We start from the raw sequence: 25515 nt of genomic DNA, 5'->3' as shown, positions 1-25515 counted from the left end.
GCAGGTAAATAATGTAATAGACCACATACAGAAATTCACTGATCATACAGAAATGGAGAAAAGTTAACAATCCATGTGCAAATCAACCATAAACAATGCAGATCTTAAATAAGTAGAATTTTTTGGTATATACAGTACTAAAGATAAACAGTTAAATTTCGCACATCATGGAAAGTTTTGTTTCACTCCTTTTGAAACAAATAAACTTTAGTTTGTAACATCACTTTGTAAAACCTCTTGAATTTGTTTCATAACTTATTATTATAATTTATTTTAAATATATAAGATATCTTTTAAATGTAGTTGCAGGTTATATTTAAGAACTATTCATTCTTCACTTAATATTTTTTAGCTAAATAGGTATTTTGTGTCTGTATATAATACAGATAAAGGTCTTTTGTTACCTGGGTGTTTCTGTTAGTATGCACAGGGGCACTAAGAGGAAGGGTAGTTACAGTGGATCTGCCCCTAGCTGAGGGGTACAAATCTGCTCTCCCCTTACTAGTGTGCAGCATATAGTACTATTTAAAAAACAGCCCTTTGTATGCAAACGTCATTATGCATGAAGAGATTTTTTAACTTAAACACCATCTTGAGAAATCAGACATGCTAAATAATTTGAGCCTAGTATGGGCTACAAACTTATTGTGTGTGTGTGTGTGTGTGTGTGAGATACAAAAAAAACAGGCCTCTACCTCATATAAATACAGTAGGTATTATACAGGTTTCTTGTGAATAGAAAACACAGGATTTTAATATGGTGACTTCTACAATAAACTCTTTCCATTATTTTGTAAAATGGGTGTTGAAATAAAAGAACAAAAACTATTAATTAAACTGGCCGTCCAATATTAAGTACAAGCCTTACATAATAAATCATATATTTTACACAAAAATTGTTATAACACCTAAGCATTCTTTAATTAGGCATCTTCTGCAGAATTTACAGATATCTGCTGGAAAACTCAATCATCAAGACAAAAAGACTATGTCCTGGAAGGGTTGGGTATGGGATCCCAGCAGTCGGGATGCCAGCAGTTAGAATAGCGACAGTGGCATCCTGACAGTCAAAATTCCAACACCATTAGGTAAGTATCCTAATGCTAACCCTTACCCCTAACCCTCCCTACCCGGTGCCTGAACATAACCTCCCCCTAGTGCCTAAACCTAATCTCCACCTCCCCGCACCCTAAACCTAACCCTCCCCATAATGCCTAATTCTAATCCTCCCCTTATTGCCTAACCCTAACCCCTAACTCCAAACTAACCAGGACTCTGGAGCCGGGATCTCGACTGCTGTCAGGATTCAAATGCCGGTATATTGACTGTCGGCATCCTGTCTGCCGGGATGCTGACTGCCTCCTTTCCTAGAAGTTTGACTGTTTCCCAGCAGTTCTTGTTGCTACACCACTAGATAAAATACAAATACAGTATATAGTTTTTTCTTATTAAACCATAGGCAATATGTAGGTTAACAATATAAATTGATTTTGGAGGAAAATTTTAATTTGGCACAATTAATGCAGTGCTAACTGCATTTAAATTATCACTGCTCCCTTGTGTCAGTGATAAATTATTATTATTGGCCATACACACAAAAGAAAATTATGTCATATTCTTAGTCTAACCATGTTATCACATATATTACCAGACAATACAAGATACAATTATTATTATTATTATTATTATTATTATTATTATTATTATTATTATTATTATTATTTTTCAAAAATTATTATCAGGTTGCCATGTATTCAAACATTCATTGTTTTTAAGCTGTTTTTAAGATTATTCTACAAATTTAATAACCAACATTTTTCAATACATCTTTGTCAAAAATACTAACAATGGGAAAAGATCTCACACATTCTTGGGTCATTTTTGACCACTTCTCACACCATATTTTGTCCCTTCACTAAACCTAGCCAAACCTATCAGCATAGTACAGGACATAATTGCAAACGGTCCATTGATCATTATTGGATCCAAACTGTGGGCCTGATTAAGCATGGATTGCTATTCTACTTATACACACACAACTGCATTGCTAATATCAGTGGTGATAGTTAAATGTTTGCATATGCATTGCGAATGCAGTCTGACATAAGGACACCCACTTCCCTTTACTCACATCCATATACTTGGGCAACATTGTGAAACAATTGGTAACATTGAGTAACATCAGACTCACACAGTTAAGGCAGGTCAGACCTCACTCAGGAATTGCTCACTTCTGCAGCTCCTACCCTCTTAGAGGATGGGGGCTGCCGCTGCCGAAAAGACTCACCCTGATGGGGACTCTCCACCTGAGAAGCTAGTTACTGTCCTGGTCCTGGCACCTGCAAAATCGATGTGTAAGGTACCAGGACCAGCACATGCAAACTAGCGGCAGAAAACTGTGCATGTGCATTTTCACCTGCTTCCAAAGGGCTTCTTCATCTGCAGCCCCTTGGAGCCAGGTAGGGCTGGCTGAAAGACAGAGTAGCAGATTCTTCCTGGAAGCTGCTCTCTGCAATAGCAGCCCGGGCTGGCAGTCTGAGGGGGAGGAGACACCTCCCCCTGAGACTGCTTGTTGTGTAACTGACTGGCAGATGGTGCTTCCAATAAGAAGCCACTGCCAGTCACAGTGTAGAGAGTGCAGTCATGGACTGCACTGACTACACTGAGGTGGCAGATTTTACTGGGGGGGCTGCAGCCTCGCAACCCCTATGCAAAATCTGCCACTACCTAGAACCCACATGTGTCAGACAGATGCAGACCACCATGTTTTGGATTTAGTTCTAAATCATTGTCGTGTTTTGGTTATGACAAATCCATTCTGAAATCTTTTGGTTTGTGTGGCCGGAGCCCAACCACATGTGTAGAAAATGGCCACTGCAGTACTGAAGGGGTTAACTCTCTTGCTGCAGCACCATTTTTAGAGGGCTCTAGGCACCATATTTAAAATGTACAGGCCAGGGGTGTATCTACCGATTGGCCAGGATGGCACCAGAGGCATCGGCCAAAGGGGGGGGTGCCATCCGGCAGTGCCACCAGCAGCCAATGGGTGGACTACCCCTCTAGTCCCCCAGGCCCCAAGTGTAGGGCATACCGCAGTGAGAGTGGGGTAGTGTGTGCAATTCTGAGGAAAAAAGTGTTTGTTTTTCATGATTACCTGAATATTGCAGGAAGCCCACAAACAATGAGCAGATACAAGCTTTTTAATATTGGAGCATAGTGGACTTTTACTTTAATGGGCTCACTCCTTGTCAACTTTCTCTCCAGTTGTATTCATCCACTTTCAAATCCAGTGATGTCCTCCTGCCAGTGAGTGCAGTCCCCTATGTCCCATACCATGCATAGATCTGATTCTTTAGCCATGGCCATCTTCAGATCCAGCACTGGGCTCCACTCTTGGTCGCAGTGCTTATAGTTTCCAGGCACCCTGCAACACCTACAGTCTCTGCAACTTTCTATCACTGTGTTCTCTATTTACATGTTCTTCTGTACATTTTATTTATTTTTGTTTTTAATGTTTTCCATGGCTGCTTTGTTTCTCAGACTCCAAGCCTGCAGCTTTCTTAGCACACTTGATTTCACACACCAAATCATATCATCTCCTCTACTTCTGGTATCCTCTGCTCCTTCTAGTCTTTTTTATTGCTTCACTGGTTGATATGGCAATGGCCTCACTACTCACATTGTGAGGCAAGGTGTAACAAATCTCCCACTTGTAACGTCTATACAATATGCTGTAATCTGACCTAATCATTTGATTTAATCACACCATAATGTGATCCCTAGTGGTAAATTTAAACTTTAATTAAAACTAGATTTGAATAAATAGTTTAGTCATCTCATTATTACATGCACCTAGCTCGTACCCACAAATAAGTAATAATGCTATTCCGATAAGGTACAAAAGCAGACAAATCTCAGGTGCACAACTACAAATTATTTATAATATATAAATGCAATAAAATTTTGCAATCAATAGAGGTTTTTAGCATAATCTTGGCCAAGGTTATGGACCTACCCACCATATCCAGGTAACCTCTGTATTGTAGGTCCCTAACATACTACGATTCAAATCCAGAGTGCAGGACACCCCCAAACTAGCCCGGCTAAGCCGCCCCAGGGCACCGCCATAGTAAGAAAAGTGTAGTGTGAAAGAGATAGTTAGGAGCAGCTACTGCTGCATATAAAGAGTGAAAATAAAAAGTGAGGTACATATATAATAATACACCGATAAGGTAAACAGTTTTCTTTAGGATCGAGGCTATTTTTCTGGTGGAGCTACTGAGGGTGGAGCTATAGAAAAACAAATATATATATATATATATATATATATATACTTACATATATATTATACAGTATATACATATATGTATAGTATTTAGAAATGAAGGCATTCAAAAGGGCCTTTAAAATAAAACATATCTTATGGAAGATACATTTTGGTCTAGGACATTACGTCATAGTTAATGTGAGGTTAATGTGAGGTTCAGGAACTGCTCGTTCCTGATGGAAAATAGCAAATAGTTGTCTAATGTTACAAACCTTCATGCCAAAAGTTACATGTACAGTAATCATACTGTATGCATTGTGTAGTATAGGGAAATTTAAAAACTGCTTTTTCAGGTGTTGTAACATAACTTATTCCAGCATTGCCAAACACAATGTAATAATTTTGAACAATACCTAAAAACCATCAATAATTGTTAAAAGTCATGCTGGCACTTGTTGTTCCACAACAGCTGAAGAGGCTCTGCTTAAGAAGATTATTCTTTACATTCCTTAAAAATCTCTGTGTAGCATGCAAACTGACTGTACTTCAGAAAATATTTTTGTGTTGCAAAATGACTTTCCCCTTCTCCTTTATATATTTTATAATGTAATTTGGTACTGGTACCTAACTCAAGTGGCCAACTACTCTATCTGCATAAACGTAATGTAAGCATAATAAAATATGTGCAATCATTGTCTAAAGCCATGAATATATAAATACAGTTCATTTATTATTTTCACATATTCTGACTAAATGCATACATGTTATAGTATTGCCATTTTAAACATTCAAAAAAAGGCCATCAGTGACATATTGCACACAACACTCAATGGTCTTTGGTTTAATTTGCTTTAATTACATTTAAAAGTCATAATCACACATGGTGTCATGTATGTTTTATGTTTTTTTTTTTAACTAAAATAAAATTTGGATTACAGTACAAAAGATGTCTGCCCGTAGGCCAACGTGGCCCCAACAACATGCTGATAATGGGGAGAGAGCAGGTAAGTTGTGACTATTGTAAATAGTTGGTGGAGGAACATACTGAATGTAGTTGTAACAAATATGGATATACATTTTTTATATAGGCCCTTTTTCAGCACCACCTTCACCCCAAAGTCGGCAAACAGTGGCAGCATCCAGTCCACAAAGCCCCATGATGCCGCAAACTGAGGAACAACCAATACATTTGTCGCTTCTTCTGGGTGAGTCAGTTAGCAGAAAACAAACATATGTTAGCATTGCAGCACACACATTTTATATAATCAGTTTGGAGTGTACTAATTTGTAGTGCATCAAATTTGTCTGTAAACCTTACCAAAATAACAATTAAAATGCATTTTACAGAATGTAGCCAGACATACTAGTGCAACACACAGTATTACTTCGCTACTATAGCATTGTACTGGATTAAAATAACAATTAAAATGTGTTGCTTTGCTTTGACTTACTAAATGTCAAAAATCAGGTTTGCTGTAATACTACAAAGCTGATCATAAATAGTGGTCAAAAATTAGGAATGTAGAGCCATATTTGATTAATAATTTAAAAAATCAATTTATTGTGACACTTGTGTAATCCCTTCAACAACTTCAAAAAGTAGTTTTGAACATGTAGAAATATGTGAACATAAAATCAAGATACTTACCCCATTCTCTCCCTTAGTTTCTCAAGAGGACACCCAAGTTGACACACAACCTGCAGCCATGGTTGTGTCTCCTATTGAGGAACCAACATTTTCACTACATTTATAAACTATCCATGAAGACACCACAATAGCCCCAGTGCTGCCTACCCCCCCTGCCCCGCAATTTAGTGAATCATCAGATTCACCACCCAATCGTGAGGAGCGGTTTTGGGCATCATGGTTCCAGCACCAGACACAACAGCTGGAGTTTGTCAATAGGCAGATGGAGCAGATTGCTGCTCAAACCAAAAGTGCCCAGCAGGTTAACTGCAATGTGAGCCATTTATCCACACAGGTTACCAGGGTGGCTAACACACTTAAGCTTATGAGGACTGATCATAATTGGTTCCACGATTCCTTTCTCAGGCTCATGAAAGACAACCAAAAAGTTTTACCAAACACACATTCATCTCCTGGAGACCAACAAAAGTAACCAGCAGACCTTAATTTGCCTGCTAGAAACCAAAAATGCTGCTATGAGGGATTTGAACCAAACTATTTCCTAATTAGGCAGCCAATTAATATTCCAACTCCTTAAGCCAGGATCAAGCACTTCTGGGGGCAACACACCACAAAACATATGTGTGGGTAGTCCTGAAAGGTGTTCACTGCGCATCCAAAATGTTTGTGGATCACACAACACCAGCCATCTAGATCCACTAGGGGTAGGCTGTGAATAAAGTGGTACATTTTACTCCAAAAATATTTTTGTTATTTTCACATTTACAAAAATTCTAATTTATATGGTTTTGCATTCTATATATGCTTTATGTGATGTATTATTTTTGTTTGAGCAATGCTATGATGTATAACTTATTACTTTCAAGAAAACTTTCAGTAAAATTTTTGCAAAACACTGTCATTTTTTTTCTTAGAAAATATTGGTACATTCTAATATGAACTTTTGTTTATTAAAAAATGTGCTACCATTTTTGGGATAATGATAACATTGTAAGTGTCTGCAAATGTCCAAATATGGTTAAACAGATGGCTGTTACATTTTTTTTGAAGAAAAAAAGGTTTTAATGTAAGACAAACCACCTGCACATTAATGGAGTGTTGGTGGTGCCTATTTAGATATATATGTGCACCCACCCTAGGTGGTCTCATCCCAATGTGTGTGCAGTCAATCGCTGACAGGACAATAGGCATGCCTGCAATACGATAAAAGGATACCTAGACTGCATGCCACTCCTGGCTAGGGAAGCAGATATAGGTGCCAATCAAAGGCTGTAATGCAGCCAACACCTGTGTCAGGTATCTTGAGAAGGTGGACTGTGAGATTCCAATGACTCTACCAGTGACAGACTGAAAATTCCAGTAGCTAGAAAGTGCAAAACAGCCAGGAGTTTATGCATGCCTGAGACAGAGCGTGATTGTGCTTCCCCAGGGTCTAGATCAAGTTTGACAAGGTCAGATGGAATAAGTTGTTACGATTGAGCTGGAACAACTGTATGACCTCGGCATTGACCAATGCATTCAGGTTCAAACAGCTTCTAAAAAAACAAGGCCTGTGAAGCCTCCACAGATCCTTCAAAACCTGCTGACCATGCTCAGATTCTTGCTCCTGGGTCCTTTCAGCCTGGTGGTAGAGTCTCAGAAATCCCACAGAACCCTGCATCAAAGCCATGCTGCTAAATTCAGCCATGATGTCATCAGAGAAAGGTATGCAGCTGGTTTGGGCCCTTTTATAGGCATCATAATTGTGTGAAGAGTGATCTAAAGTGTTTACAAATGAGAAACATGCTGGCCAAGAGGTGGTCTATTTCAAACTTCTATTTTTGAGCTGATTTAAATAAAATACATCCAATTTTGCAAATACAATTTTTGATAAATTCCCTTGTATAGCTGATGTGTATGTAAAGTACTACCATGTTCAGTTGATGGTGTATTCATTTCCATTTGGCAAATCAACCGAATTTGGACAATAAAATTGTCCTTATTTGCCTTCGGATAACGTAAAACACATCCGTGTTTGGCTTTAGTAAATTCCCGTGTTGGTAAAAATGACAATATACTCCCATGATTGCAATCTTGGACCAACACGATTCTTACTAAATTTACCCCCTAGTTTAAGCCTTGAGGACCATGGTTGGGAAACCCTGCAATAGGGACATTCCCTCTAATGTTGAAAACAAAATGTTAAAGACAGGATTTAGAACCAAAATATTTAGTTAATATCATGGCCTATGCCTTTATTTTCCTCTTACATATACTTTTTTCTTTAATGTAGCCATTAACGAAGTGCAATTTTGAGTGAGTTTTATGTCCTGTTGAATGTTATATGGTCAAGGCTAATGCATTTTTAAATCAAATCTAATAGTAAAAAACCAAAACAACATACATTTATTAACTTAGAATGTACCATATAGAGGCAATAAACTTGTATCTATGTATATAACAACAACACTGTCTATAAATCCTCTTATTTAGCCAGTACATAATACGGAATCGGTATGAATTACCGCCGATCCCCTGGCCTGCGTTTGGAATCCCGACACCAGGAGGACGGCAGAGGAGGAAATCCCGATCGTCTAAGGTATACACTAAACCTAATTCTAACCCCCTAACCCTAACCCTCCTTTAGGGTGCCTAACCATAACCTTCCCCCCTAGTTCCGAACCCTAATCCCCCCTCTAAGCGCCTAAACCTAACGCCCCTTGGGGGGGTGCCTAACCCTAAGGGTGCCTAAGCCTAACTCTAACCCTCCATCCCATTAGCCTAACCCTAACCTAACCTCCCAGGAGGGTGCCTAACCCTAAGTCCCCCCCGGGAACCCTAAACCTAACCCTCCCCCCCGTGGCTGTCCGCAGCGGCGCCCGGCATTACTTCAATCAGGATGCCTGGCGCCGGTCTCCCGGTGTCGGTAAAATGACTGGCGTCTACATCTAGACACCGGTCATTTAACCCTTGATGGGATATGACAGTCGGAAGCCGGCTGCCGGCATAATGTCAGCCGGCTTCCCAATTGCATACCCATAATACTATGTCATATTTTATGCTAAAAACATTCACAAATATTAGCAATGCATTAACAGGATAAGTATAAAATATGTTGTGACATTACTGTTTATTCTTTTAATGGAATTTTTACTTTACTAAATTTGAGAAGCAAACATAAATCATAAATTATAAAAAAAACACATCAAGTTAACAAATTACCAGTCTACAGTAGGTGAGAAACAACACTTACACATTTTATACTCTTCATCCTGAGTGTAATTAACCTTGTAAAAATGTCTCTTCGTGTATGACTGAGAAACATTAATTCATTGAGTAAAAATTCAAACCACATTTTGTGGAGCAGAAACTGACAACAAAATACATCAAACAGAAAAGTGAAATATAATTTAATGGCCAATTAAAACTATTTTATTTGATTTACAATTTTTAGTTTCCATCTCTTTATGGAAGCAATCAAAAGTGAATACATAATTTGTGTGAGAATGAAGTGTTTTATTGTCTCTTAATAAAATTAGTATACAAACTATGTGTTTTGTCACTCTACAAAGTAACAATAACCACTGTTTTGTAATGAAATGCATTAAGTTTAGTTTAGTTATTACTCTTTCATGTTTCAAAAATAAAAGCTTTATACCACTGACCAATGATTGATTAGCATAATATTAAGAGTATATTATTTTGTATGTGTTATTCAAAGCTTGTGGAGCTTAATTATGTAACTAAAGTCTAATGATTTTTTAGTAGTTTTACTTCTGTATGTAAGGCAAATGAGTTCTAATATTCTGTTTAGTAAAGTTTCAGCAGCTGCTTCTCATAAGACTCTAAAATCAGGATTTCTGTTTTGGCACTTCATACAGCTGTTCACAGCACTGAGACCGGACATGGATGGCAGCCGCATTATACCCTGCACAGCTTAAAGAGACAGAGTCACACCCAAGCATATCAGTTAATGAGCACCTGGGGAATAAGCTGCCAAAATTTGACTTCCATACGGAAAATTGAGGTGCCATAGAAAGTGTGACCACAAAATATTTATACAAACAATTGGCTTCAATCCACGACACTCAAGCTTCTGCAGTGCCTTTGGTATGTGACCACACTATTTAAATAAAAAAATTCATACAAACTCCGCACTCACCTACTTATATTCCAAACTGTAATATATTCAAATTCAGGGATTGTAACTGATGTGTTTGGGTGGGGTTCTGTCTCTTTAAGCCAATAACTGAACCCATGGAAGAAGCATAATTTGTATTTAAAATCTGGGTTATAGCTGGAGCCAAATGAGGCAGAGCAATTCTCATATTTTTGAGTGTCAATGTAGGGACTGACCAGAAGGGGAGACCATTACGTGGTTGGTCAGCTAGACAAAAATATTGCAATGCTTTGGAACTAACATCCCTGAATTTGAATTGCTCTGGTGCAGGGACAGCTGCTCTGAAAAGCAGCTATCCTCGTGATTAGTTACACTGCTACAGAAGTAGCAGTGTTACTTACCTCCAACACGGCCAGCTTCTACCGGAGGTCATGCATGCGCAAAGCCTGGGGAGGTAGTAAGGAGATGGCAGACTGATCACTCTTTGCATCCCCAGACCTTCTTCCCATAGAAAGGAGTGGGGCTCTGACAACAAGCACCATCTGAATATGGCGTTTGTTCTCACAAGCAAATTCAGAAAACTTTCCATTTTAGGAGTTTCATAAATATCAGGTGGTCCTATCGTACCCCTAATGATGAATAGCCCATTATCTAAAATATGCGATAGCTAGCATTTCTACAGGTGTAACGGGCCATTTAGTGATGATGGTTGTACCCCTAAATAGGCTGAAGCTTTAGGGAGCAGGCTTCACTTAAGTATACCTGTCCTTACTATACTAAACTGCTTACCAATTCCTTTTCACCACTCCAGAAGGGGTTGCAATTCTATTGCAGAATAAATTCTGGCACATTTTGGTTTTCAACTGGAGCTTTGTGTATTACAAATGAGGCCCTATTTATTAACAACTTGAAAGTTTTTTTACAGCGGGAAAGCAATGTCAAAAGGCAAAAGAAGGAAACCTTATCTGCAACTGGAAATAGCAGAAATAGTAAAATAAATATGCAATACTACTACTGCTCTGTAATGATATTAGAGTTGTACCTTCGGTGAGAATATTGCTAGATGGTATACAGTACTTTTTTATGTAAATACTGTATATCTGTTCATCATGTGCAACCCCAATTTAAGTTTATAAAGTATAACTACAAAGGTGTTTTCTGTGACACATATGAATCTCAGGTATACAGTATATTGCTATACACAAGTTTCATTATTAAACTGTAAAATAATACTGATTACATACAAGCAATTATACTACAAACTTACTGAAATTATACTACAAACTTAAAAGCTGCACAAAATTTTTTTCTATTCTACCCATTTGTATTAAAATACAAGTAAGAGAAAATAAATATATTTCAACTGATCACAAAAGTATAATATTCAATGTCATACTACTAAAGGCTCAGGTTTATATATCAACCTTTAAATGCACTGTAAAATAGGTTAAATAGCTTGGTATGCAGTAATGGCAGGACTCCTACATCTTATGTTTCATTTTAATTGTGTATGAATCACCAAATTGAAACAAAAATAAAACAATGAGTAAGATATATTGCATGAGCTTCTCCAGAGGAGGTTGCATTGTATTTATTATGGCAGGAGGTCAGGGACAGTAATTCTGTGTAGAAACAAAACATTTTCCATTGGTATTGCTACCCTAGGAAGTGCGTCAACTGAACCTGATGACCAGACCTTATTACATTGTTAATAAATAGCTTTAAAGGTTTGCATGGAGGTTAATAGATTAGGTTATCAGCAATGAAGGCTCAGTAATATTACTTATATGTTTTATATTTTACTACACGCACAACAACACCAGTATTCAAACATGCAAAAATTATTATTTATTTATAATAATAATAATAGTAATATTTATTAAGTTATTTATATTTATAGTGCCAGCATATTCCACTGTACTTTGCTGTTGTGCATTTATTATTATTGTACAATTCTCCCAATGATTTGTATACCTCTATCACTTCTACTAATAACACTCCTATGCACACCATCTAATTAATTAATTAAAGGCACAGTAGTGAAAACTGCATTCCTTTACTTATCCATTTAGCTGTCAATCACACAGTTGATTAGTGGTCTCTGGCCCTGATTCAGAGCCGCTCGCTCTGACCAGAGCGCTCACTCTGAATCAGGGCCCTCCTCCATTAAAATGGAGCGTCCTCCTGGACGCTCGTATAGCTGTGGGTGACCACCCACAGCATATACGAGCGTCCAAAAAGATGGTCGCGATGGTCTTGACCATCGCAACCATCGGACTTGCGAGGGAAACCATGCGGTCGGGTTTCCCAGCAACAAGCCCTGGAGTGATTTTGGCTCTATCAAAGCCAAAATCACTCCCACTGACATCACTAGTGATGTCAGTGGGGCCGGCTTCAGATGGTAGGCGTTCCCGTGGGAACGCCTCCATCTGGCCACCATGCCCCCGGCATGCCCACCAAAGGGGGCATGCTGTCAGTCACCATCGACAGCACGCCCCCTTTGGTGCGAGACCCAGAGCGACAGCTTGACAGTCGCAGTCCGGGTCTCGTGCATGTGCACGACGGAGCTCCCGCCGTCGTGCGCATGCGCAGTGGGGACCATCGACCCACTTGCGAGCGTACTGCCGCTTGCGAGTGGGTCTGAATGACCCCCTCTGTTTGTTAATCAGAAATTTTCTCTATGTGAGTCACCACATTTATTTTTAAATCCCCTTTTAATATTTCACAAATGTTTATCTGTATGTTAGTTTAATTTAAGGCTACGTGTATGCCGAGTAAATAGTAGATGCTGGATCTGGTTGCAGATGCGGATACATTTGGGAGGCATAGTACTTGTGGCTGCTGGAGGGATGGTGCAACATGATCTAAAAATGAAAATGATGTTCAGCAGCACAGATGGTGTAATGGTTAGCATTACTGCCTCACAGCACTGAGGTCATGGGTTTGATTCCTACTATGGCCCTAACTGTGTGGAGTTTGTATATTTTCCCTGTGCTTGCATGGGTTTCCTCCCATATTCCCAAAAATATACTGGTAGGTTAATTGGCTCCAAACAGAAATTAACCCTAATGTGTGTGAACATGTAGAATTTAGATTGTAAGCTCTACAGGGGCAGGTACTGATGTGAATGACCAAATATTTTCTCTGCAAAAGTGCTGTAGAATATATGTGCGCTATATAAATTACTGTTAATAAATAAATAATAAATTGTGTAATTACCAATTGATCCATCCAGTTATATAAACAATTAATTTGTTTTGTGGCCAGAGCCGCCGAGAGGGGGGAGACCGGGTATTACTTACCGAATCAGCGCTCACCCCCACTGCTCTGCCCACAACTGCTGGCTGCACCTTTATAGCAATGCAGCTGCTTAATTGGCCTTATTTTTTTTTTTTGAAAGGGGTCATGGGGTATTTTACCATACCTCCTCTACTCCCAGTACTCTGGCCTGTCAGAGCTCTCGATGGCCCTGGCTGTGGCTATATTACAGTACATGTGTTCATATATCTTTCTATAATGTTGTATAATGTTTATGAGCATCACAAAAAATAAGATTCTTCTTGCACTCATACAGTGGTAGACTGACAGGTGTGTAGATGTGAATGCTGCATTTACGACATAATACTACAAATGCTCACTATACTTTCTCATAATTATACTGTATAATGTGTTTTTAGTAGTCGAGTTTTACAAGAACAATAAGAATCTGTATGAATTGAACAGGTGGCGGATTTGAATGAAAAACCAAACGGGAATTTTTTTAAAGCAGCCCTAATGGGGGTGGGGTCTGTTGAGAGGACGGGGTCTGTTGAGGGGGCAGGATTCTCTCTCCCTATAGGGCCTGAATCTGAGTTGGACGCAGTCGCCACTAATACTAGTAAATTTGATACTTTGTTTATCTTAAGCTCACCTACATAGTATCATTATAACCATTGCTTAAATAGTGCAACCTCTGTATCTGTGAAGGATTTGATTACTCAGATCTAAGGGGTCAGCCTTTTCTTAATGTTCCATAAATGCTGAACACATTTAAAAGACACAGTATTGCTCATGTTATTACACTCTATTAAGTCCCTGGACTCTTGTTTGCTTGAAATAAATGGTGAGATAGTATACTCACAGATGCAGAGGAGTAGCATGAAGTCATGGCGCCCGGAGCATGCTATTGCTATGCGCCCCCTCCCTCTACTGAATTTTGCCAAAGTGGTCGTGGGCCACATCTTCCAAAACAGGAGCTCAAACCTACCTACTGTTCTCTGGCTGTCAGGACACACCATTAATAAAATAAAGGCAGGGAGGGGATGTATGTTTATGCAGTCCACTGCCAGCAGCAGCTGCAGAGAGCACTTGTCCAAAAGTAATGACAGTCACAGGCGGAGAGGCAGGCAAGGACTGGAGGCAGATGGGGAGGCAGTGAGTAGGTGGGTGAGTACAGGAGGTGGGTGAGGACTAGAGGCAGGTGAGGAGGCAAGCGGATAGACAAGAGTGGATTTGAGGCAGTTGAAGCGGGCGGGCAGGTAGGCAGGAGAGGACTGGAGTCAGGCAAGAAGCCAGTGAGGAGATGTGCGGGTAAGTGGGAGAGAACTGGATGGGGGCAAGGAGGCATGCTGGAAGGCAGGAAAGGACTTCAGGCAGGCAACTAGGTGGAGAGTTGAGCTTGTGAATGTATAGTGAAAAAAATAGTAACTGAATGTCAATAATAATTACTGTAATTATAATAAACTATTGGCAGCCCTACTTCCCTCTTACTTTCTCTCTCACTCCTCGTTACTGTCTTTCTCTGCTCCCCTTTTTTCTCATTTTACTTTTTACCCTGCTACCTCCCTGGCAGTGCACTGCCACTCAAATCCACCAATATATATCTATCTATCTCTCTCCCCCCAACTCACGGCCACAATAATCCCCCCTCGTGGCCACAATAATCCCCCCCGCGGCCACAATAACCCCCTCCCTGCCCGCGGCCACAGTAATTCCCCCCACTCACGGCCACAAGCATCATTCCTGCTCACACCCACAATAAACCCCCCTGCTCACAGCTACAATAATCCCCCCCCGCACGGCCACAATAACCCCCTCCCTGCCCGCGGCCACAGTAATTCCCCCCGCTCGCGGCCACAAGCATCATTCCTGCTCACACCCACAATAAACCACCCAGCTCACAGCCACAATAATTCACCCCCCGCTCATGGCTACAAGCTTTCCCCCTGCTTGCGACCACAACCATCCTTCCTGCTCGCAGCCACAGCAGTTCTCCCTCCCCCGGTGTGGATGCAGCCTACCCCGCCCAGAAATATTCCTACCTGCCCCGCTGCGCAGTCCTCTGTGTAAGGATCCAGTGCAGGCAGGAGCAGAGGATGAGGCGATCAGGGAGCCCTGGCAGTGTCTTCAATTAAACAACAGCTGCCAGCACCCTCTGATCTGGCCGGCGCCTGGATCTTGTGCTCCACTGGAACCGCCCTCCATACACCCCTGCACAGATGTAGGTTATAAATATCCAATATCCCCATTTGATTATTGTCAGGTGCATCTGCTTCTTGATGCACCATGCTTCATTATAACCATTGCTTAAACAGTGCAACCTTTGTATCTGTGAAGAATTTGATTGCTCTTTATATCTATGTTTGTTATATGCTACATCTGCGTCTGATTAGCAACCACCTGTAACCGGCCAGGAATGCCCAACACATTTCTATTATTGATATTGCTTTGCAGAAATCAAGAATTAAACAGTGCCTTAAAGATCTACATTAGACTCGGGAACCATTTTATTTAGCATTGTCTCATAGGGCCTGATTCTGCGCGGGACGCTGAAGTGCCCATATGTGCATCCTTTAATGCAGTTACATCTGGAACCTTATGCTACTATTGCTACAAACACCTTTCATAGTACACAGCCATGTGTCTGAATGTGCAAAGATTGAGATACCCACTTTTAGCATCTACAGATGCTGCAATACATCTTGATGCATCTTTAGATGCTATCATCAGTCCCACCATTTGCTAGGTGCAGAGCTGGATTTAGACCTAATGGGGCCCTAGGCAAGATACCAATTTTGGGGATCCACTCTCTCAAACAATCCATAGCACTATACTTTAATTTCTGATGTCCCTGTGAAGCACCCTGTAGAAACTGACCACTGTGGCCTTGAAATGTTGGCTATGTATGTATGGGTTGGGTACGGGATGCCAGCACTTAGAATTCCAATGTCGGCATCCTGACAAGGTTACGATACGGATACCTGCTGGTAAGTATCCTAACCCTACCCCTAAACCTAACCCTCCCCTTTGCAGCCTAGCCCTAACCTTCCCCCCAGCAGCCTAACCCCTCTCAGCACTGAATCCCCTTCCCCTCACAGCACAGATCCCCTCTTTCTTCACATCACTAACCCCTCTCCCCTCTCTGCACAAGCCCCCTGACAGCTCATTCCACTCTCCCCTTACAGCAGAGACCCCTCTTCCCTCCCATCCTCTCACCTCTCACAACACAGCACATTCCTCCCCTCCCCACTAGCTCTAGCAAACTTACCTGCTGGTTAGGAACTGGGGACATTATTTTGCCACGCACTTGTCCTGCATGGATCCTCGAGTCGAGTTGCTATGCCTCCCAGTATGTATAATTGCGACGTGACTTGATGACTTCACGTCGCCCTTCTTAATGGAGATGGGGTGTTCTCAGCCAGCCACAAACCTTGCCTAATGGTAGAGCCATCCCTGTCCTCAAACTCTGCCTCCTCCCCCCCACCCAGTAGGGGCAGGGCTCTGGACATGCTGCTGCTGCTGTGTGTCCTCTCGTCAGCCGGTGCCAGCAGAAGCAGCAGCTCAAAATTCAGTTTCTCTCTACGGATGGATTCTGGGGCTGCATGGCATTTGCCTAGGTTGCCTAGCAGTAAAACTGGCCCTGGCTAAGTGCCTCCAATATGAGCGATTCAGCATCTCTTTACAAAAGCACTTTCAGCAACATGCCCTTGTCGATCGAATAACAGACCCATATTATGCTACATTTGCATCTGATTAGCCAACGCCCCACTAGCATCACTCACAGAGACACTACTCACAAAAAAGCTGTACACTACTGCCTCACTGACAGTAGCACATCACTGCCACTCTGATTACAGCACATCACTGCCTCACTGATGGCAGCACATCACTACCTCACTGATGGCAGCTCATCACCGCCTCACAGTTAGCATCTCATCACCTCCTCACTGATGGCAGCTCATTACCTCCTCACAGACAGCAGCACATCACTGCCTCACTGATGGCAGCACATCACTGTCTCACTGATGGCAGCTCATCACCTCCTCACAGACAGCAGCACATCATCGCCTCACTGACAGCAGCACATCACCACCTCACTAACAGCAGCACATCACTGCCACACAGACAGCAGCAGATCACCACCTCACTGACAGCAGCACATCACCACCTCACTAACAGCAGCACATCACTGCCACACAGACAGCAGCAGATCACCACCTCACTGACAGCAGCACATCACCACCTCACTAACAGCAGCACATCACTGCCACACAGACAGCAGCAGATCACCACCTCACTGACAGCAGCACATCACCACCTCACTGACAGCAGCACATCACCACCTCACTGACAGCAGCACATCACAGCCACACTAATGGCAGCTCATCACTGCCATACTGATGGCAGGTCATAACCCCACACTAATGGTAGCTCATCACCTCCTCACAGAAAAGCAGCACATAACTGCCTCATTGACGTCAGCACATCACCACCTCACTGATGGCAGCAGATCATCACATGAATTACATACATACACATTTTAGAAACATTTCATGTATTTTATTCACTTGAACTGTTTGCCAGTTACTTGTTTATTCATTAAAATAATTCAAATTAAACAAAGAGTGGACCTACTCTAAAGGCATGAACCTTCATCTGAGTGTCATCCTGTAACTACTTGCTCTGCTACCCTTATGATGGGGTAATACCTGAAAAAATTGGATCAATAAAATCATCTTAACCTATACACAAGTCTCTGAGTGCTGCCATATGGCAATGGAGTGTGTTTATATATATATATATATATATATATATATATCAATTATTAAACAGTTATCTACAGAAAAGGCATTCATCTGACTTTATAAAAAATTAACACAAGCAGTGCTGCTTTTTCAGCATCCCGGATTAATTTAATACATCATGACACATTGTGTTCATCTTTTGTGAAGTCCTTTGTGTTGTCCTAGAGTGCCGCCAATCCACCTACTTACCTGGCATCCCGAAGGTAAATAGTGGGGTTAGGGTTCAGTACTAGGAGGAAGGTTAGGTTCAGGGTGCGTGGGGCTAGGTTTGGACACTAGGGAGGAGGGTTAGATTTAGGCAGTGGGGATGGAGGGTTAGTGTTAGTAGTAGAAGAAGGGTTAGAATATCTACGACAGGTGTTGGTATCCTAACCCTGTTGGGATGTTGGCATCAGGGTTTTCATCACCAGGATCCCGAGTTATGGTATGGCATCCCGTACCCACATATATATATATATATATATATTTGTATGAGGAACTTTGGATTATATATATAAATATATATATATATATGTATATATACACGGATATATATATATATATATATATGTGTGTGTGTATATATAGCTATATATGTGTGTGCATATTTATATATAGGGTTTGCAGTTACAATCCCTATGCACGGGAAGCCATCTGCTGGAATGCCAGTGTCGAAATACCAACTTAGTACTAAAGATAGGCATCTAAATACTGACGCCTATCTTTAGCCCGATGACTGAATCCTGACAGACCCAAATGAAGGTAAGCGGGAAGGGCTAGCTGTTACCCACAGGGGGGATAGTTAGGGTTAGGCTAGGTGACAGGGGGGGTGCTAGGGTTAGGCTCCAACAGGGGGAGGTTAGGGTCAGGTAACCCCCCAGGAGAGTTAGGTTTAGGGTGCAGGAAGGGGGGGTTAGGTCTAGGCACCCCCTGGGGGACCTAGGTTTAAGCACTACCTTGGGAGTTTTAGGGTTAGGCACTCCTAAGAGAGGGTTAGAGTTGGGGGGATAAAAGGGTAGGGTTTCATACTTACCTGACCCTTTGGGATTCTGCTATTTCGGGCTTCCGGTGTTGGCATTTCACCCAGCGGCTGCATACCTAACCCATATTTAGCTATACACAGTATGTGTGTGTATATATATATATATATATAGCTGTATTTATGTATATAGAGCCATGTTTATATGTATATTATTAGCTATAGATATGTAGGGTACAGGCTGCAGGCCTGTTACAAGGTTGCATAGGTTTTTATTTCAAAGTGGATTTTTTCTAAGTGGTATTACATGCACAGCATAATTTAAAGAGTTAGACAAAAGATCTTACTAGCTTTATCCTGTTATCAGTTAAGGATGATGATACGGTATGTCTGATTTTCTTCTTCTCACCTTGCAGGTAAAAGATCTATTGGCTCAAGTCATCTGATATAGAATTTCAGTGCTGTTTGAATATACTGATTTTCTAGGTAAAAGATCTATTGGCACCAGTCATCTGATATAGAAAAAGCAGTGCTGTTTGAATATACTGATTTTCTAGGTAAAAGATCTATTGGCACCAGTCATCTCATATAGAAATACCAGTGCTGTTTTAATATACTGATTTTCTAGGTATATTGTCATTAATTAATATCTTCATAATCCAGAGTGACTTAAGTTCTGACTATATAACTATATATTAACTCCTAGATACATGGAATGCTGTTTAGGGTCTGTTTGTTTTAGAATTGTATGACTTTCATTTGGTGTGGGTGAGGGTATAAGGGGGAGGGATGCAATAAGTTACTACACAAGTATGCTTCACTATATATTTAGTAGGGTACAGGCTGCAGGTCTGTTACAAGGCTGCATAGGTTTTTATTTCAAAGTGGTATTACATGCACAGCATAATTTAATGAGTTAGACAGGAGTTATAAAGGAGGAACAAAGGAGGACCAGGGGTGTATCTATGATGGGTGCAGGGTATGTGGTGCACACAGCCCCTGGGTCCAGGGGGGGCCACACCGCATAACCCTGCACCCATATTGCTTAAAACTTACCTCTCTGAGGTCCTGTGCCGAGTGTCAGCGCTGTACAAAAAGCCAAAAAAATGTCAGTCGCACCCAATTTTTCGGCGTTTTGCGCATGTGCAGTAGAGTAAACTCCAGGCACACTCTAGTGGCCAGAGTCTTCTAATTCTGTAGTGGCTGGCCAGCTGCATTAGTCTGCTTCCGGCCACCAGGAAGAGAGGATGGGTCCCCGTACAGGGAATGCACACAGGTCGCCTCCTCTGTAAAGATGCCCCTGTGAGGACAACAGTTAAAATAGAACTCTTTACAACTTTGAAACAATTTAAAAGGATCTTCTGAGCTTCTGGATACCCTGCAACTCAGCCACCAGCTTTCATTATAACCTGGACACACCTTTATCAAACACCCTGCTTTCTGCTACCAGTTAGTTTGCTGCACTTTAATTTTTGCATGTATGTTTAAATCATTCCTTCTTATCACTACTACTGCTGCTCACCCCCAGTTCCCTAATCTACACTATGTCTCTCTTGTCTTCTGCTCTGCCCCTTACTCAGCCATTACATAACTCTCTCCTCTACCACCAGTTCCCATCTCTTTCTTCCCTCCATAGTCTCCCCCTCCTTCCTCTCCTTTGTCTCCCTTCATCCAATCTAGTACTCTCCACCATATCTTCCACAACTTCTTTATAATTTACTCCTATTGCACCATAGTCCTGCTATTCCACAACTAAGCCCTGCACCCTCTCTTTTCTCCAAGTTACCTCTCTTCTCCCCCCACACCACACTAAACCTCCACCTTGCCCACCGTCTGCTTTCACCCTTCCTCATTTTTAAGCCCACTACATACACACACTATCCTAATCCCACTGGTCTAAATCAATTTTAACCCCACACTACAGAAACCCTAACAATCTCCCTCTTATCTCTCCTCCTAACTCCCTCTCTCCTGTGTCCTCTGGAAACCCAATTCTGTCTATAGTCAACTGGTCCCCATCCATAACAGCTTCATCTCCTAGCCTTCACCAAATCCTGGATTTACCCATCTGACATCACATCTCCTGTAGCTATCTCCTTTGGGGGCCTCACAGTTTTTCATACTCCCTGGCCTGGAGGTTGCCACAGTGATGGGGGAATTCTATTGTCTGGTCACCACCACCAACTCTTACATACTAAACTCACCATTTTATTTTCCCCACTCAATGCTCATGACATTCGCTTCTCCCAACTTTGTCGAGTAGCTACCTTTTTTTGTCCCCCTGGCCTTAGCTCAAAATTCCTTGAAAACTTTGTTCCCTGGCCCCTAATCTTCAAATAGGCTCTCGAGACCCCTTTATTCCTCAAAACTTTCCAGCGCTCATCCTAACCCACTATACCATGTTCCTTCTTCACAATCCAGCCCATTTGTACCACCCCTGTTTGTTTGCCCCTCCCCTTAAGAATTTAAGCTCTCATGAGCAGGGCCCTTTTCCCTAACATGCTTCTTCCCTTATATTTTAATTTACAACAGCACCTAACACTTGGTTGCTGACACCCTGCATGCAGCACTGTTATGCAGAAATTTAATAAATCCTGTATTTGTCCTGCATTGTCTCTACTGTCAATAACTGTTTTACTTGTGTGTTTATTTGTTTATGTACTTTGTAAGGTGCTGCAGAACCCTTGTGGTGCCATATACAGTATTATAATAATAATAATAATAATAATAATAATAATAATAATAATAATTATAACAACAATGTATACATAGCTAGCTATAGATATATACATAGTTATTTATACATTTATACATATATATATATATATATATATATATTTAATTGGTTTTCTACCTTATAAAGTACATATGAGGATAGATTGAAGACTAGATTCTCCTCAGCTGGGGTGGCCACCCTGGTCATCTTCCACAACCACTGAACCCCTCTCCTTGTGTATTTTCATCTGGGTCCATGCCCCTTGTGTTAGTACATGCTCCAAAAGGGGACCATTTTTGTACTCCATGGCTGGCATCACCAATGTTGTCAGAGTCACTGGTGGTCACTTCATTATGTAACCAATTGAAATTGCCTTTGTCCCCTCCTAATATACCAGCCACATTCTCTTTGTCCACTGCTAATCCAGTGGTAAACATGGTTTTGTTCATAGCCATTAATTACTTTGGTCAACTTGAGTTTTTTTAACTGTATCAACTCTTTCATACAAGTGGTAATCTGGCTATTAAGCTTCTCAAGCCAGTTATTGTTGGTATCTGTTTCCAAGGTCACCTTATGTTAGGATTCAAATGAGGTTATCTTATCATGGGTAGTCTCCAACTCACGACCAGCCTCTTCGATTACTAATAACCAAAGGTCATAACTGCACTTATTTAGGATGGAAATCCAATGCTTGCAGAAGTTCATATAAAAGCATCCTATTGTGGGACAGTTTTTCACCCAGAATCCCCTCGGTATCCTTTTTTCTTTTTAGTAATCACTTAAGGTAACTTCATGGTAGTAATAGTCGAATTCATGATGCCTCAATTTCAATAGGTCATGGTAAAGCTGTTCCACTGATTTGTTGTCCACATGCTCACCCAGTCATTTTTTGAACAGTATTGATTCTGCCTCGGACTCAGAAAAGGATATGGTTTGCCCCTGTGTCAGCCCTAATAGCGGACTGGTGTAATGCCATCTGTTCATGCAGGGTTCTGTCAGTCTTGCTTACATAACAAAGCCCATATGGGCACGTTATTAAATAGATAACATATCTGGTCATACACATCAGCCAATGTTGAATAGAATACTGTTTACCACTAAACGGGTGACAAAAATTGTCACCCACAGTAAAGTAACTACAAGTTAAACAACCTAGGCATCTGAAAAAAACATTTTTACATAGTAAAAAATGGTCCGAATCTTTAATGGATCTCCCTGAGGAGAGGGGGCATGTATAACCAGATAAGTTATCTATTTAATAATGTGCCCGTGTGGGCTTTGTTGTGTCAGCAGCAGAACCCTGTGTGAATGGATGACATTACACTGGTCCGCTATTAGGGCTGCAATTAAAACAAGGACAAGTGAACAGCCTGTTGTGAGGCACTTTGCTTAGGCAGGTGGCACTACTATTGGGGGCACTACTACTCTGGGCATTACTCAGGGGGCACTACTACTAGGGCATTACTCCCTGGGGCACTACTACTGGGGGCATTACTATTGGGGGGCATTACTCAGAAAGCACTACTATTAGGGGCACTTCTACTGGGAGCAATACTCAGGGGACATTACTATTGGGGACATTACTCAGGGGGCACTACTATGGGGGGCATTACTATTGGGGCACTGCTACTGGCGGCATTACTAATGGGGGCATTACTAAGGGGGCATTACTACTGGGGGCATTACTCTGGGGAAATTACAATTGGGGGCATTACTCAGGGGGCACTACTACTGGGGCATTACTATTTAGGGTACCTGCTGAGATTTTTTTTCCAGCTACTGGGGCATTACTATTTGGGGCACTACTACTAGGGGCATTACTTTTGGGGGTATTACTCAGGCAACTCTACTATTGGGGGCACTATTATTGGGGGCATTACTTTCGGGACACTACTATGGGGAGCATTAATCAGGGGACATTACTATTGGGGGCTTTTCCCAGGTGGCACTCCTATTGGGAACACTGCTTCTGGGGGAATTACTACTAAAGGCACTACTATTGGGAGCACTATTACAGGGGATTACAAATGTGGACATTCCATAGGGACCACTGCATAAGGGTCACCATTCGTGGGGGCACTGCATAAGGTGGGCTCTGCATAAAAGGTACCACTACTGTGGGCTCTGCATAAGGGGCACCACTACTGAGGGCACTGCATAAGGGACACTGCTACTGTGGGCTCTACTATAGGGGGAATTACTACTAAAGGAACTACTATTGGGAGCGCTATTACAGGGGTATTACAAATGTGGACATTCCATAGGGTGCACTGCATAAGGGTCACCACTCCTGGGGGCACTGCATAAGGGGGGCTCTGCATAAAAGGTACCACTACTGTGAGCTCTGCATAAGGGGCACCACTACTGACGGCACTGCATAAGTGACACCACTACTGTGGGCTCTGCATAAGGGACACTACCACTGTGGGCACTGAATAAGGGGCACTACCACTACTGGGGTCACTGCATAAGAGGTGCCACTACTGAATGCTCTGCATAAGGGACACCACTACAGTGGGCATTGCATAAGGGGCACTACCACTACTGAAGGTACTGCATAAAGGCACCACTACAGTGGGAATTGCATAAGGGACACCACTACATTGGGCATTATGTGTAAGGAACACTACTGCTATGAGCATTGTATAAGGGGCACTACTACTGTGGGCATTGTGTATAGGGGCACAAATGTGGGCATTGTGTAAAATGGCCACTGCTGTGTGTCATACATGAATAAGGGACACTACTATGTGGTGTAATGTGAATCAAGATTGTGCTACTGTGTGGTGTAATTTGAATTGGGAATACTATTCTGTGACCATGCCCTTTTCTTTTGAGACCATGCGCTTTTTGACCCCTTTCTTTTTCGGTATGCGCTTCCTTTATTGGAAACACACTGAGGGGGTGCCACTTCTCTAGGACCACTTTAAGCACTGGGAAGGGCCATTGTTAATGCTATTTGTTTTCATCGGCTGTGGAGCTCTCTTTTCTAGTAGAGAAAGCTTTATTGGGTTTTGATTGAATCATGTTGCCTGATGCTGTTTATATAAATATTTGTTTTCATTAATTGGTCTTTTGAGTGCACGTTGTCTATTTTATTTCTTTTCAGTTTTGGTTATGTGTTTATACTTTTATAAAAACTTCCTGCACTGCATGTTTTGTTTACATGTGTGCAACTTGATACAGTATGTAATTGTTAACTATAAGGTTTATTTTTACTCAGTATTTTATTTTTAAGTTCTATTACCTTCTAGAAGGTGCTAAATAAATGATAAATATAGTCTGATTGGTTGCTATGGACAACAACTCCACATCTAAAAACCCATACTTTAGTAAATATACCCCGAACAGTAGCATCAATCATTATACTATGCAAGTGCATTTCTACATATTATTTTATTTATTGTTACTTATTGCTTTTTTAGATGCTCATATCATATCTGAATAGTTCTACTTTTAGAGCAAATAACAATATATTTTTTATTTATGTCCAGGCTAAAAGTTAAGAAAGCTATTTTCTTACATTTTAATTTAAATTTTTTTAATTTTATTTCAGTGGCAGTCAACCCTTACCCAGACAACAGGAAATTGGAAGGTTTCCATTCTCTATCAAATAAGTGACATATTCAATTAGATTTGCTATACATTTAGCTAGTTTTATGTCATGATAGAGGAAATAAGATAGAGTGCTTTATTACATTCAGCCATCATCATCATGCAGCCTTCAAAATGTCATTCTAAATTTTAAATGTAGAACATGTAAT

The sequence above is a fragment of the Taudactylus pleione genome, unplaced genomic scaffold, assembly GCF_031769625.1.
Source record: "Taudactylus pleione unplaced genomic scaffold, aTauple2 ptg000093l, whole genome shotgun sequence".
NCBI classification, from domain to species: Eukaryota; Metazoa; Chordata; class Amphibia; order Anura; family Myobatrachidae; genus Taudactylus; species Taudactylus pleione.
This window is presented reverse-complemented; position numbering follows the sequence as displayed.